This window comes from Dermacentor andersoni, chromosome 10 (genome assembly GCF_023375885.2).
Source record: "Dermacentor andersoni chromosome 10, qqDerAnde1_hic_scaffold, whole genome shotgun sequence".
Classification (NCBI taxonomy): Eukaryota; Metazoa; Arthropoda; class Arachnida; order Ixodida; family Ixodidae; genus Dermacentor; species Dermacentor andersoni.
Window position 1 is genome coordinate 71,628,558 of NC_092823.1, and position 12,892 is coordinate 71,641,449.

The 12,892-nt window shown below is 53.1% G+C and overlaps 1 long non-coding RNA gene across 1 annotated transcript in view; it reads right to left on the reverse strand.

Annotated features, from left to right (window-relative positions):
• Nucleotides 1-970: 970 nt before the first annotated feature.
• Nucleotides 971-12,892, reverse strand: part of LOC140213514 (uncharacterized) — a 49,362-nt gene continuing 37,440 nt past the window's right edge. Inside the window, exons 2-3 of the long non-coding RNA XR_011890373.1 lie at nt 1,293-1,401; nt 971-1,082 (exon numbers count right to left, since the gene is read on the reverse strand). This is a non-coding gene — a long non-coding RNA (uncharacterized lncRNA). The remainder of the gene's footprint in view (nt 1,083-1,292; nt 1,402-12,892) is intronic.

Sequence of the window (12,892 nt, forward strand, 5' to 3'; positions counted from 1 at the left end):
TGTGCCGTCGCATTCCATTAAGATGTGTTACATTGCTATACCTGCTTCCTTGAATTCAACGCCACTTTTTTCTTTTTGCCACATAATTGCGTAGATATTCACACATGTTATATCACGCGAATGTGTACAAGATATCACCACAGGACTACACGTATACATTATGCTTGTTCACTGATTAATATAATTTTTAGAGAGGTCATATGCTCATCAATTTCATACGCAGAAACATATACATCTGTGGCCTTACACATACCTGCCGGTTTGGCGGAAGCGGGTGTCCTCTTGAACTCTGGCTTCCTCCAACTGGCTCTGGCGAACGTATGTGGCAGTAGCTGTCATCACAGCACCATCAAGTTCCTGCTGCCTGGGCTGTCTACGGGGTGCCCGTGGCTCTCGAGGGGTAGGCTGCGGCACCTGGGGGGTAGACTGCGGCACCTGCGGGGTAGGCTGCGGCACCTGCGGGGTTGGCTGCGGCACCTGCGGGGTTGGCTGCGGCACTTGCGGGGTTGGCTGAGGCACCTGCGGGGTTGGCGGAGGCACCTGCGTGGTAGGCCGCGGCACATGGGTGGTAGGCCGCAGCACCTGGGGCGTAGCCGGTGGCTCTTCATGCAAGGCAAAAGCAAAGACTGCTCATTCACTGTTATCCGACCTACATAGATTGATTGTCCTAACCAGTCACTTTGAAATGTCATTATAGCTGCATAGCTACAATAATGATACAGAAAACAGGTAGTTAGAGCAAAAGATGCCACAGAAAGTTGCTGTAGCAGTAACCCTTAAGAAGCACAAGGAATCTCTATTACAACATCATGTCATTTGTAGTCTTGCATTTCTCCTCCATGAATAAGAGCTGGATGTTAGACACAAATGTAATAGCAGCACAGTGACGTACTTTACTTCATAGCAAGATCATACAGCAACTGCAAACAACAATGCTATTACAAAAGCTAGGTCACTGCCTTACGTGTAAGGCCACTTGGCCCAGCCACAGCTGCAGGGCCCGACACCACGAAAGCAGTTGTCGCTGGTGGATGTCCGCGGGAACCGCTGGGCCCTGCAGCTTCCTCCGAACTTGCCTCGTCCTGCAATCAGAGTAGTGTTCAGACATTGCGAGCAGTGTGTGCAATGCGCATCATTTACACAAGTTGCTGCTCGAGTACATAACCTATATTGTCACTTGCACAAAAAAGGGCTTAAACATTTTGCAATATTGTGTTACAATGTAATGCTGAAAATTTGTGAGGTCGCAGCAGGTCACACAAACAACACTTTTTTAAATCCAATATACGCACCTCGCTATCGGGGAAGTACTCAGGGGGGGAAACAAGGACCCCTCCTGTCCTCATAAGGACGTCGAGGACGCGGCCGTCCACGCCACCCACTTTGCCACCTCCAGTAGCCCTGCAAACACGGGAACAACGACAACGTGAAACTACGTTACTGTCAGCATCATTAGAAGCTCAACTCTTCTCGCTTGCGGCCCTGGCCGCTTCTTTTTTCGCTTTATGGGCCATCTTGGCCCAATGGTTGCGCCAACGGCTGGTGGCCTTTACGGCTGGCCCCTGTGCGTTAAGCACCGCCGCCACCTCCTCCCACAGTTCGTTTTTTCGAGCAGCAGTCATACGTGGCGAGAACTCTGTAGAAGCTCTCGCCAGGTATGGGTGCTGCTCGATGAACTGCACGAGAATAGCCGCCTGCTCTTTTGACACCCGCGGCCCTTTTGCTGCCATTTTCTCTTTGTCAATATGGGAATTTCAGCCGGCCCGCAGCACAGTAAGAAATTTAGAGGCAAACATTCTGTCTAAGCTAAGCGCCTGCATAAAGTGCTCACTACGACTTATTTCTGCCTTTTTATACCACTAATGTCAAAAAAGGTGAAGTCACTACTCAGATTTATTGTTGTAGCAGCTTCTTTCTGGGAGCGTATCAGTGCAGGAAGTATTACCGATGCAGCGATAACTTTGACGAAGCTACCGTTATGTCATGGCGGTGCCCTATGGAAAATGCCTTGACAGTTCTCGATCCACCATGTTGCAAAGTTTGTGGGAGATACGTGTTTCTCCTCCGTACTCTTGGGGACAAAGGAACGACAACACAGTAGTGCTAACAGTCACAAGGGCATTTATTGCACCTTTCATAGATCCATGCCTGCTAGCCGAGTGGCTATCCACAAAACATGCCGATGGGCGCGCGACAAATCTAGAAGTCCGACTCACCGCGAGCGAGCGAATATGTTCGCCCCATGCTGGATCCCAACGCCTGGTCGTTCGCGTGTTCGGTCACGCCAACGGAGGCGCGCTCGAAGGCCGCCACGCGAGGCGGTCTCGCAGAAGCATGGGTCGCCGCGCGCGCGTGGGACGTCCACGCCGTGCGCCGGACCCGCCGGGAAAAAGACAGCCCCTTCTCCCTCGGCGCCCGAGTAACCCCGCCGCGGTGCGACGGTCGCGCCATCTCTCGCACCGCGCTTGTACCACTCCGAGCGCCGCGGGCGCCAGGCCACGCGAGCCGTGCGGGAAAACAGCATATCAGGGGATGCGCTATGCGGGAAAACATCAGGGGAGGCGCGAGGGTCGCGCATCCCCACATCCCCCCAACCTTAAATCACTTATTCCGGCGAAACATGTGACACGGTCTAACATCAACACGTGCTTCGCGAACAAGGTGGTACATGCAACAGTGGCCGCGCCGGGGAAATGTCCACACGCTGTCCATAACATGCGAGCCGACTGTCCTTGGGGTACACCGCTGGCGTCCGCCGGTCACCACAGCAGCTTTGCGACTCGACGGCACGATCCCAGGCCAGGACTCCGGAGACGACGACGCAGTAGTCGGTACGAGCAAGCGTCGCTCGCGCCGACGCGCCCTGCTGGCAAGAGCCGCCGTAGCTGTCGGTGACCGCTGGCTCCTTTGTCCGCCGCCGAGGGTTGTGAGCTGGATGCAGGAGGCCGCCGAAGTCGCTGCGCCGAACTGGCCACAGCATCACCATCGCCCGGGGTGACACGATCGTAGTCCGGGGCAGCCGCGCAGACGATGTGCAGGTGACAGCCAGCCAGGGGTGACTCCAATCACGCTGCGTACACTCAAAACACTCGGCAAACACTAAAGTAGTGCAAGGGAGAGGAATTCTGCATGCGCATCGCCCACGTGGTACGATGTTCAACTCGGCTAGCAAAAGATCGGGCAGCTACTCAGATGCTAAGTTCACGTGAACGAAGCTCGCTTTCTTGAGTCGAACGAGTAATTTCAATTCGTGCGAGGCTAACTAGAATGAGGGAAGCAACTTGCAACACCTCAACGCCACGGTCCACCAGGTTGTGTCCCTCCACGTGCGACAGGCAGCTTCGTAAAGCCTTAGACCTAAAGCGTCGCTACCCTGACAACAACCGGCATCCAAAAACAACACTCAAAATGAGCGCAAAACAGGCAGCCGCGAGAAGACGTTAGCTCTGTGAGGTGGTCCTACTCCGCTCGGTGCACACAGCATCCGAGTTGACGGCGCCCACCGTCCCAGACGGTGTCGGAGCGCCCGGTGCCAGGCCGCAATACCAGTCAGCCCGTCGTGGCACCCGTGGCCCGCGGCCACCCGGCTCCCAGAGCCGCGACTTCATCCGAGTCAAAGAGATAGAAGAAGCTATTTACATAAGAAATTCGGACCACCCACGAGGCTTCCGTACTCACTCGCTTCAGTCTTGCCACTGCTCCGCGGGCACTCAGCCTCGCTCTCCCAGGATGAAGACCACGTGGCTCTCGTACCGACGAATGTCATCAAAAAAAAAACACTTGCGAAAAGGCTTAGCATGTTGACATGTTCAAACACACTACAGCCACCGCCGCCTCGCTCAAGAAAGCACGCCGCCGACGCTAGCGATCAAAATCCACGCTAGCCCTACGCTTCGGTTCGAACAACGGTCTCGAACGAAGCAACACTTAAAATTATCGTCCTATGCCCCAAGAGGTCCACGTTGGGCAGCCAGATGTGGGAGATACGTGTTTCTCCTCCGTACTCTTGGGGACAAAGGAACGACAACACAGTAGTGCTAACAGTCACAAGGGCATTTATTGCACCTTTCATAGATCCATGCCTGCTAGCCGAGTGGCTATCCACAAAACATGCCGATGGGCGCGCGACAAATCTAGAAGTCCGACTCACCGCGAGCGAGCGAATATGTTCGCCCCATGCTGGATCCCAACGCCTGGTCGTTCGCGTGTTCGGTCACGCCAACGGAGGCGCGCTCGAAGGCCGCCACGCGAGGCGGTCTCGCAGAAGCATGGGTCGCCGCGCGCGCGTGGGACGTCCACGCCGTGCGCCCGACCCGCCGGGAAAAAGACAGCCCCTTGTCCCTCGGCGCCCGAGTAACCCCGCCGCGGTGCGACGGTCGCGCCATCTCTCGCACCGCGCTTGTACCACTCCGAGCGCCGCGGGCGCCAGGCCACGCGAGCCGTGCGGGAAAACAGCATATCAGGGGATGCGCTATGCGGGAAAACATCAGGGGAGGCGCGAGGGTCGCGCATCCCCACAAGTTTGACCTCGGGGGCTACGGATAATTCTTCTTGGCCCTTCCTAAAAAAGAAATTATCACACGTCAGACATGCAGCGAAAACCACACGACAATGCAAGCAGTACACGAGCAATAGTTACTCACCTCAATCCTGATCTGACGGGGGCGGGGCCGCAATTACGGACACGCAAGGGACTGTCAGCTGTTCAGACGGACACGCTAGAGGCTGTCAGCTGTTCACAGGTAAACAAAGGCTGCCATTTTGCGTGCGCTCAACGGCATGGATTGGATGCACATCCGACTACTATGTGGCTACGGCTTTAAAAATAGAGCACTTGCGTTTGCATTTCTTTGGACTGCGGCAGCTTTTGCGTTGTAATGTAACAAAATGAATTTGCTTTGCGCAGCATGGAAGTCCGCTTTTATTAAGTGCCGTTTTACAAAACAAATTTGCTATACAGTCCCGGAAAAAGAGAAGAGAATACGAAAGAAACATCCGGCCAATGAAGGGAGCTTCTGATTGGACGATCCAAGAAAACGTCGTGCCTACGTATACAGAATTTCCAAAATCGGTGACGTCACGCGAAAAGGTGTTGGCATGAAAAAAGGCATTCCTACAAAATCGCACCCCTAGTGTATGTTAAAATGACTATGGGCATTTGTACACCGGCGAAGAAATAAATCGTTTTGAACTTGGGCGGCCATGAATCTAGTCTAACGTCGCAGTTTTTACGTAGCGAAAATGGCTACGAAAGTGGGGCGGTCCCGGAGATAGGCGCTTTAAAGCGCCAGCTGTAGCGACAGCACCAGGAAGTGGCACGCGGCGCACGCGCCAAGCACTTCAGAGCTTACTGGCTGTCGAATGAGAGGAGTATGCGCGCGCTCGTTGGTTAGAGTACCGGGCTCCACGGCCGACGTTTGATTCCACCCCATCGGTCACACATTATTTTCTTTTAATTAAAGCGTGGCGAAAGAAGAACCAACCTGCCACAAAGTGACAGGAATGAGGTTGTAACGCATCGAAATAAATGTTTGGAATGTTCATATGCGAGTCCCAATTATTGTATACTGGACTCAACTGCTACACAACAAAAGAACAACTAGAAAAATCAACACAAATTACCCAATAAATTGTTTATATAGAACACTCAACGGTAATATTGTTTTGCAAGGGTTGAGTGAACTCAATTGCTCTTGAAAACTTGTTGAAGTCCGTTGTTTCAACAGTTGCCCAAAGATATCTCAATGGTTAATCAACAATCATTTTTGTACTGGAAGAGCGCGGGTTATGGCGTAGCGGGTCGCGTAGTCAGCCGCGACTACAACCCACTTGTTTTGTGATGTAGATTCCAGAAATGGGCCGAGAAGGTCTAAGCCAACACGATGGTAGGGCTCGGCAGCGATGTCGAGCGGCTGCAGGTAACCAGAGGGTAGCTGGGAAGGCTTCTTGCGTCGTTGGCAAACTTGACAAGCGGCGACGTAACCTCGTACGGAACGGGCAAGGCCCGGCCAGAAAAAACGGCCACGTACACGGGCATAGGTTCGAGATACGCCGAGGTGTCCTGCCGTTGGTGCGTCGTGAAGCTCTTCTAGAACGGTTGAGCGGAGGTGTTTAGGTATGACAAGAAGGAACTCAGAGCCGTTCGAATGAAGGTTGCGACGGTACGAAGTACCGTCGTCGAGGACGAAGAGGCGTAGAGTGGAATCGGCCGGAAAGTGTTCAAAACAGTCGATGAGTGCTCTGATGTAGGCGTCACGAAGTTGCTCGTCGGCGAAATGAAACAGCTGGGATACAGAGAATACGCAACCAGTACTGGTAATATCGGAGGAGTCAGTATCGCCAACAGGGTAACGCGACAAGCTTTCAGCGTCTTAGTGCAGGCGGCCAGACTTGTAGCCCACGGAATATGAAAATTCTTGTAGCCTCAAAGCCTATCGACCAAGCCGGCCTGTAGGATCTTTTAACGATGGGAGCCAGCAGAGAGGGTGATGGTCAGTGACTACGGAAAAAGGGCGACCGTAAAGGTAAGGACGGAACATCGCAACCGCCCAGACAACAGCAAGGCACTCTCGTTCCGTAATGGAATAGTTGCGCTCCGATAGTGCTAGGAGGCGGCTTGCATAAGCAATAACGCGATCCTTGTCCCGCTGACGCTGAGCTAAGACGGTACCTACGCCATGACCGCTGGCATCTGTACGCAATTCTGTAGGCACATCAGGGTCGAAGTGGGCGAGAATGGGTGGTGAGGTTAGAAGAGTGACGAGACTAGAGAAGGCGGCGGCTTCTGAAGTGCCCCAGGAGAATTGTACACTTTCTTCAAAAGATTAGTGAGGGGTCTAGCAATTGTCGCAAAATCTGGAACGATACGACGAAAGTACGAGCATAGTCCTACAAAACATCGGGCGTCTGCAGCTGTCTTCGGTACCGGAAAATGTCGGACAGCGCGGGTTTTGTCGGGATCAGGCTTTACTCCGGAAGCGTCAACGAGATGGCCAAGAAGAGTAAGTTGACGGTGGCCCAAACTACATTTGGATGAGTTAAGTTGCAGCTTCGCCTTGTGAAATACATCAAGTATAGATGTTAGATGCTCATGGTGAGTGTCGAACGTTCGCGAGAAGACAATGACGCCGTCAAAGTAGCAGAAGCGTGTGGACCATTTGAAACCTTGGAACAAGGAGTCCATCATACGCTCAAAGGTGGCAGGGTTGTTGCATAATCCAAGTGACATTACTTAACATCGATATAGACCATCAGGTGTGATGAACGCGGTTTTTTCTCTGTCCATATCCTCAACCGCAATCTGCCAGTATCCAGAACGCAGATCAGTAGACGAGAAATAGCTGGAACCGTGCAGGCAGTCAAGTGCATCGTCTATACGTGGGAGCGGGTAGACATCCTTCTTAGTAATGTTGTTCAGATGACGGTAGTCTACACAGAAGCGCCATGTGCCATCCTTCTTAACCAACACCACAGGTGACGCCCAGCACTTGAAGAAGGCTCAATGATGTATTTCTGTAGCATTTTGTTCACTTCACTTTGAATTACTTGGGGTTCCGAAGCAGAAACTCTATACGGTCGTCGGTGAATAGGCGTAGCATCGCCAGTAAGAATCCGATGCTTGACCGCTAGCGTCCGGCTTAAAGGGCGATCGTCGAAGCCGAAAATATCTCGGTAGGACGATAACAATTGGCAAAGGTATTCAGCCTGCGCAGAGGACAGGCCCGTCGCAACAATTTTCTGTATCTTGGGATCGGCGGCCGAGGCTGGCACGATGGGCCTGTTAAGCCCGCAAGAAGCATCTGTTGACAACGGTGCCGCGTGATGGTCGCCGAGACAACGTTGGCAATGCAAATACCTTGCGGTAGGTTTTGCTTTGCCAATCCAAAGTTACAAACAGGCGTTCGAGTGTGGTTCGCAGTAATAGTCAGTATACTGTGAGGCGCGGTGACGTCATACAGAAGTGGAATGTCGGGCAGAGGAGTGACGAGGTACTCGCCATTAGGGACTGGTGGGGAAGAAAAGAGTTCAAAATAGGCTATTGATTTTGGCGGCAGGCGAAAAAAGCCGGTGGGGCGTTAGCGGCACTGGGGTGCTTCAGAAGGTTCTACGAGAATCGGCAACTCAAGGCGAAGGGCGAACTCAAGGCGAGCAGTCAATAAGGGCAGAATGCGCGGAGAGAAAGTCGGGGCCGAGAATTAGGTCGTGGGGGCAATGAGCAATCACGGTGAAGATGACAGGGGTGTGGCGGCCGGCAATGCTGACTCGTGCCGTACACATGCCGATGATAGGCACAGTACCGCTATCCGCAACGCGCACGACGCGTGCCAACGCTGGGGTGAAGAGCTTTTTGAGTCGTTGTCAGAAGGCAGCGCTCATAATAGAAATATGTCCGCCTGTACCGATGAGTGCAGTGACAGGATAGCCGTCAACGTTAACGTCAAGAAGGTTTTGGTTCGATGGTAACGTGAGCAGAGGATTTGGGGGCATGGTCGACAACGCAGCTTCACCTCCAGCAGCTGCAGTGCCTAGTTTTCCGGCTGGGTCCGGGACGCGATAGGCGGCGAAGAGAAGCGGCGGGGTTGGGGCGAACGAGACTGATGGCGGCGAGGTGATGGCGGCTGTAGCGAAGGTTCGGGGCAGGGGCAGCAGCAACAGTGGGTTCATGGCGTTTGTCATATGGAACAGAAGGTCCAAAAGTGCGGGAAGAAGTGGCGGCGTATGTCCGAGAAGGTGGTATCCATCGGTTGCGGTAGAGACGAGCGACGTAGCCGATGCGACAGCAGTGGAAGCAGATCGGCCTGTCATCAGGGGTACGCCATTCGGACGGGTTGCGGGGAGATAAGGCAGAAAAGGACTGCCGGGGACGAGGAGGGCCCGTAGAAAACTGGGGAACGTTGGGTTCAAACGTTAAAAAAAAATTTAATTATGGGGTTTTACGTGCCAAAACCACTTTCTGATTATGAGGCACGCCGTAGTGGAAGACTCCGGATATTTCGACCACCTGGGCTTCTTTAACGTGCACCTAAATCTAAGTACACGGGTGTTTTCGCATTTCGCCCCCATCGAAATGCGGCCGCCGTGGCTGGGATTCGATCCCGCGACCTCGTGCTCAGCAGCCCAACACCATAGCCACTGAGCAACCACGGCGGGTGGTTCAAACGTTGTACACACGGAGTTCCGACCCACATTCTCAAATTCCTGTATGACTACGGCCTGAATCATTGCAAACGTGGTTGCTGGCGGATTGGGAGGCGTCGCGGCGAAAGCTGGCGAACAGGCGGCCTCGAGCTCGCGGCGAACAATACGGGTGACGTCGTCACAGGTGGTAGCCTGACGTGGTCGACCCTCACATGTCGACATAGCCGCAGTGTTGGGTAGCCGCGTGATATGGTGTGTGATACGGCGGCTCTTAGCCTGTTCAAGGCGACGGCATTCCTTAATGATGGCGTCGATTGTCGAGACGTTGCCGAAAACAAGCAAATTGAAACCGTCGTCGGCGATGCCTTTTAGGACATGTGAAACTTTATCTGCTTCGGACATAGCGTCATCAGCTTTTCGGCATAGAGCCAATACATCGAGCATGTATGAAACGTACAGCTCTGTAGATGTCTGCACACGAGACGCAAGAGCCTTTCTCGCGAAAGCCTTGCGCCCAATGGGGTCGCCGAACAGTTCCCTGAGCTTTTCTTTGAAATTGTCCTAACTGGTCATCTCATCGGCATGCGGCTGGTGCCACACGCGTGGGGTGCCGCCGAGATAAAAGATGACATTGGCGAGCATAATGGTTGGGTCCCACCTGGTATTAGCGCTCGCATGTTAATATAGCTTGATTCATTCGTCAACGTCCTGTCCCTCCAGGCCAGAGAACACACCAGGGTCGCGATGTTGGGAAACCGTGACGTCGGGAGCAGTCGGACAAGCCGAAGCCGTTTCAGAGGTGGCCTCGTCACCGGGAGGCCACCTCTGAACTTCAATCTCAGAGGTATCGCTAGCGTGTGGCCCCGCAACCACGATTCCGACCTCGGCACCTGTCCAGATTTCAGGGCGCGCATTACGCAAGTCTTCGGTCACCATGTGCTGCGGAAGCTCCGCGCCGAAGAACACTTGCGCAGCCGTTCCCAGCAACCCGGTGAAAACATCACCAAGTACATGTAAGTCGTTGTGGACCTTTGCAAGCGTGTCGACCCATCGATGACTAAGTCTGAGTAGATCCGTCACCTAATGAAGGTCATAGAGGACGACGCATTCCAAATTCTCCTCTCGAAAAGCCCGCGGACCCTGGTCGAAGTCTCTGAAATTTCTCAAAGCTACGACGAACTCAGGAGGCAACGTCTACTCACTCGACGTTCTTCGATCCCCGATACTTCTATTGCATGTTTAGCCGCTGTGACTAACAACGACCATCTGCTCAGAGAAATCAAGGAATTTATACGCTCCAAAGAGGTGCGCCAGCTAACCCTGTTCACTGCCGTCCCAGGGCCTACGACGTCCTTGGCTCCTACGTTCCGCCAGATGCTCCAGGAACAAGCGTCCGAAGCTATTCAGCCCCCTCTTGCAGCGCCACAATTGCGTGTACATCTAAGCTACGCCCAGGTTGCAGCATGACCACCTCCATCGACTTTTTCAACGCCAGCGTTTGCTGCACCGCCACGTCCAATCCCTCCAGTGCACACCACCAGATCTCCAGCTAGCACGGGACCCTGGCCTACACCCGGCAATCGGCCTGTGTGCTTCTTCTGTGGAACGCCTGGTCGCGTGGCACGGCACTGTCGCAATCGCTTATGGCTCCAAGGTAATGACCAACTTGTCCGCCCCTACGTTTCGCCAGCTTCGTTCACACCTGAATTCACTCAACATCGGTTGCATTTCCTCGATCCCTCTATGCAACTGCGGCTGTTACCAGGTCTTCCGCGAAATGAGGAAATAGTCCTGTGCGACTTACTATGGGCGTCGCATTCACCAACGCTTATGCATTTCTGATTGGAATGGCTGATAGCGCCGAGTGCAATGCCTGCGGTGTCGAGGAAACCATAGAACATATACTGTGCTACTGCCCATCTTTTGAAAATGAAAGGCAAGACCTCTGCAGAGCTCTCAATCAACTAGATGGAAGGCCGTTCAGCTTAAAAAAGATCTTGGGACCATGGCCTCACATATCGCGGCTACAAAAGGCCACAAAAGTGCTGCTGCGATATTTGAAGGCGACCGGATTGAGTCAGCGTCTGTGATCCGGACTGAGTGACCGACTGATATCTCCAGTGGACTTTCTCTTCTTTTAATCTTTCCATCCCCCTTTCCCTTTCCCCAGCCTAGGGTAGCCAACCGGGCTCAGTCCTGGCTAACCTCCCTGCCTTTCATTTATCATTTTCTCTCTCTCTCTCTCTCTCGTCCTTGTCGCCCCCAAATGACTCCCATTTGCCGTCTACGAGCAACGTTATTCCTTCTGCTTGTGTTTGTCGCACGCCATTCCTCGTCTCCGCAAACCTATCCCCCACGCTGCGGCGTCCGGCCCCATCGGAGCAGGAAAACAAGCTACCGCAGTTCAAGAGGCGGGAACTGCGTTCCAGTGGAACCACACAAAGCCTCGCTCCCTTCCGACGAACGTAATCGAATAGTCTGTAGAAGCAGTCGCCACACTGGCATTAGCCGACACAGGCGACGCCGTTTCAGTACTTACGGCAGAACTTTGCCGCAAGGTTCAAAAAGCAATGACGCACTTGTCTGCGCTGTAACTCCGGAAAGCTAGTTCTGAGTGCATTACCCCAGTTGCCGCATGTACCGCCCGCATCGTCGCTCAAAGATAGACGTATACAGTCGAGTTCGACGTCCTCTCATCCTGTTAACACGACGTAATCTTGTGGTGCGGCTTCCTTTCCTATCATCAGGCCATCATTGATTGTTCTCGCGCCGAAATTGAATTTTCGTACTTGGGGCAACATGCTATCCATTTACGTTACATCGGATCAAACCAAGTGGGACCTTTTTTTGCCATATGTTACGTACTTTTATAACACCGCTTCATAGGCTACAAAGGGATTTTCGCCATTCTTTCTCGTATATGGCAGTAAACCTACCTGTACGCACGACAGCATTCTCCCCTTCCTACCTGACCCATCAAAGCGCGCGCCTCAATCTCAAGCCTCCAAGTATGCCAAGGAATGCCGTCAGCTGGCCCATTCGTTCATGGCGGAAGAACAGTCTCAAAAATTACGTCGTGATGATGACCGACCTCCCTGCACCTACCAGCCGGACTCACTAGCCTGGCTGTGGATACCTTCAAGCAACTCTGGTCTATACTCTAAACTCCTCGCTCAATACCACGGTCCCTACCGCGTCGTACAACATACGACTCCAGTCAACTACGTGTTCTAGCCGCCAACGCCATCTACTCACATGGGTCCTCGCGGACACCAGACAGTGCGCGTCCAGAGGCTTACACCCTATTACGACCCGGTTTTCCTCGCTTCTCCTTGAGTCGCCAGGATGGCTCCTTCTTCTCCCGGGGGCAGTTGTAGCGAGGAAGATTGGCGCGCCCTATGGACGCACAATCATCGCCGGCCCGCTGATGAAGAGGGCATCGCGCGCTCTGTGTCTGACGCTCGACTGAGCCGGACGCGTTTCTGAGTGCCTATATATATGTATATATATATATATATATATATATATATATATATATATATATATATATATATATATATATATTGTGAGCATACTTCATGCGCGTCATGTTCTCACCTGACATACTCATCATCACCGTCTTGGGGACTGGTGGTGGGGCTCTCACTCGGATGAATAAAGAAGTGAATGGCAACCTAAACCTAACGAGAGAGAGTTGGCGCCTATGCCAGTGGCGCATTAACGAATGCCGAAAAGAACTACTTGATCACAGAAC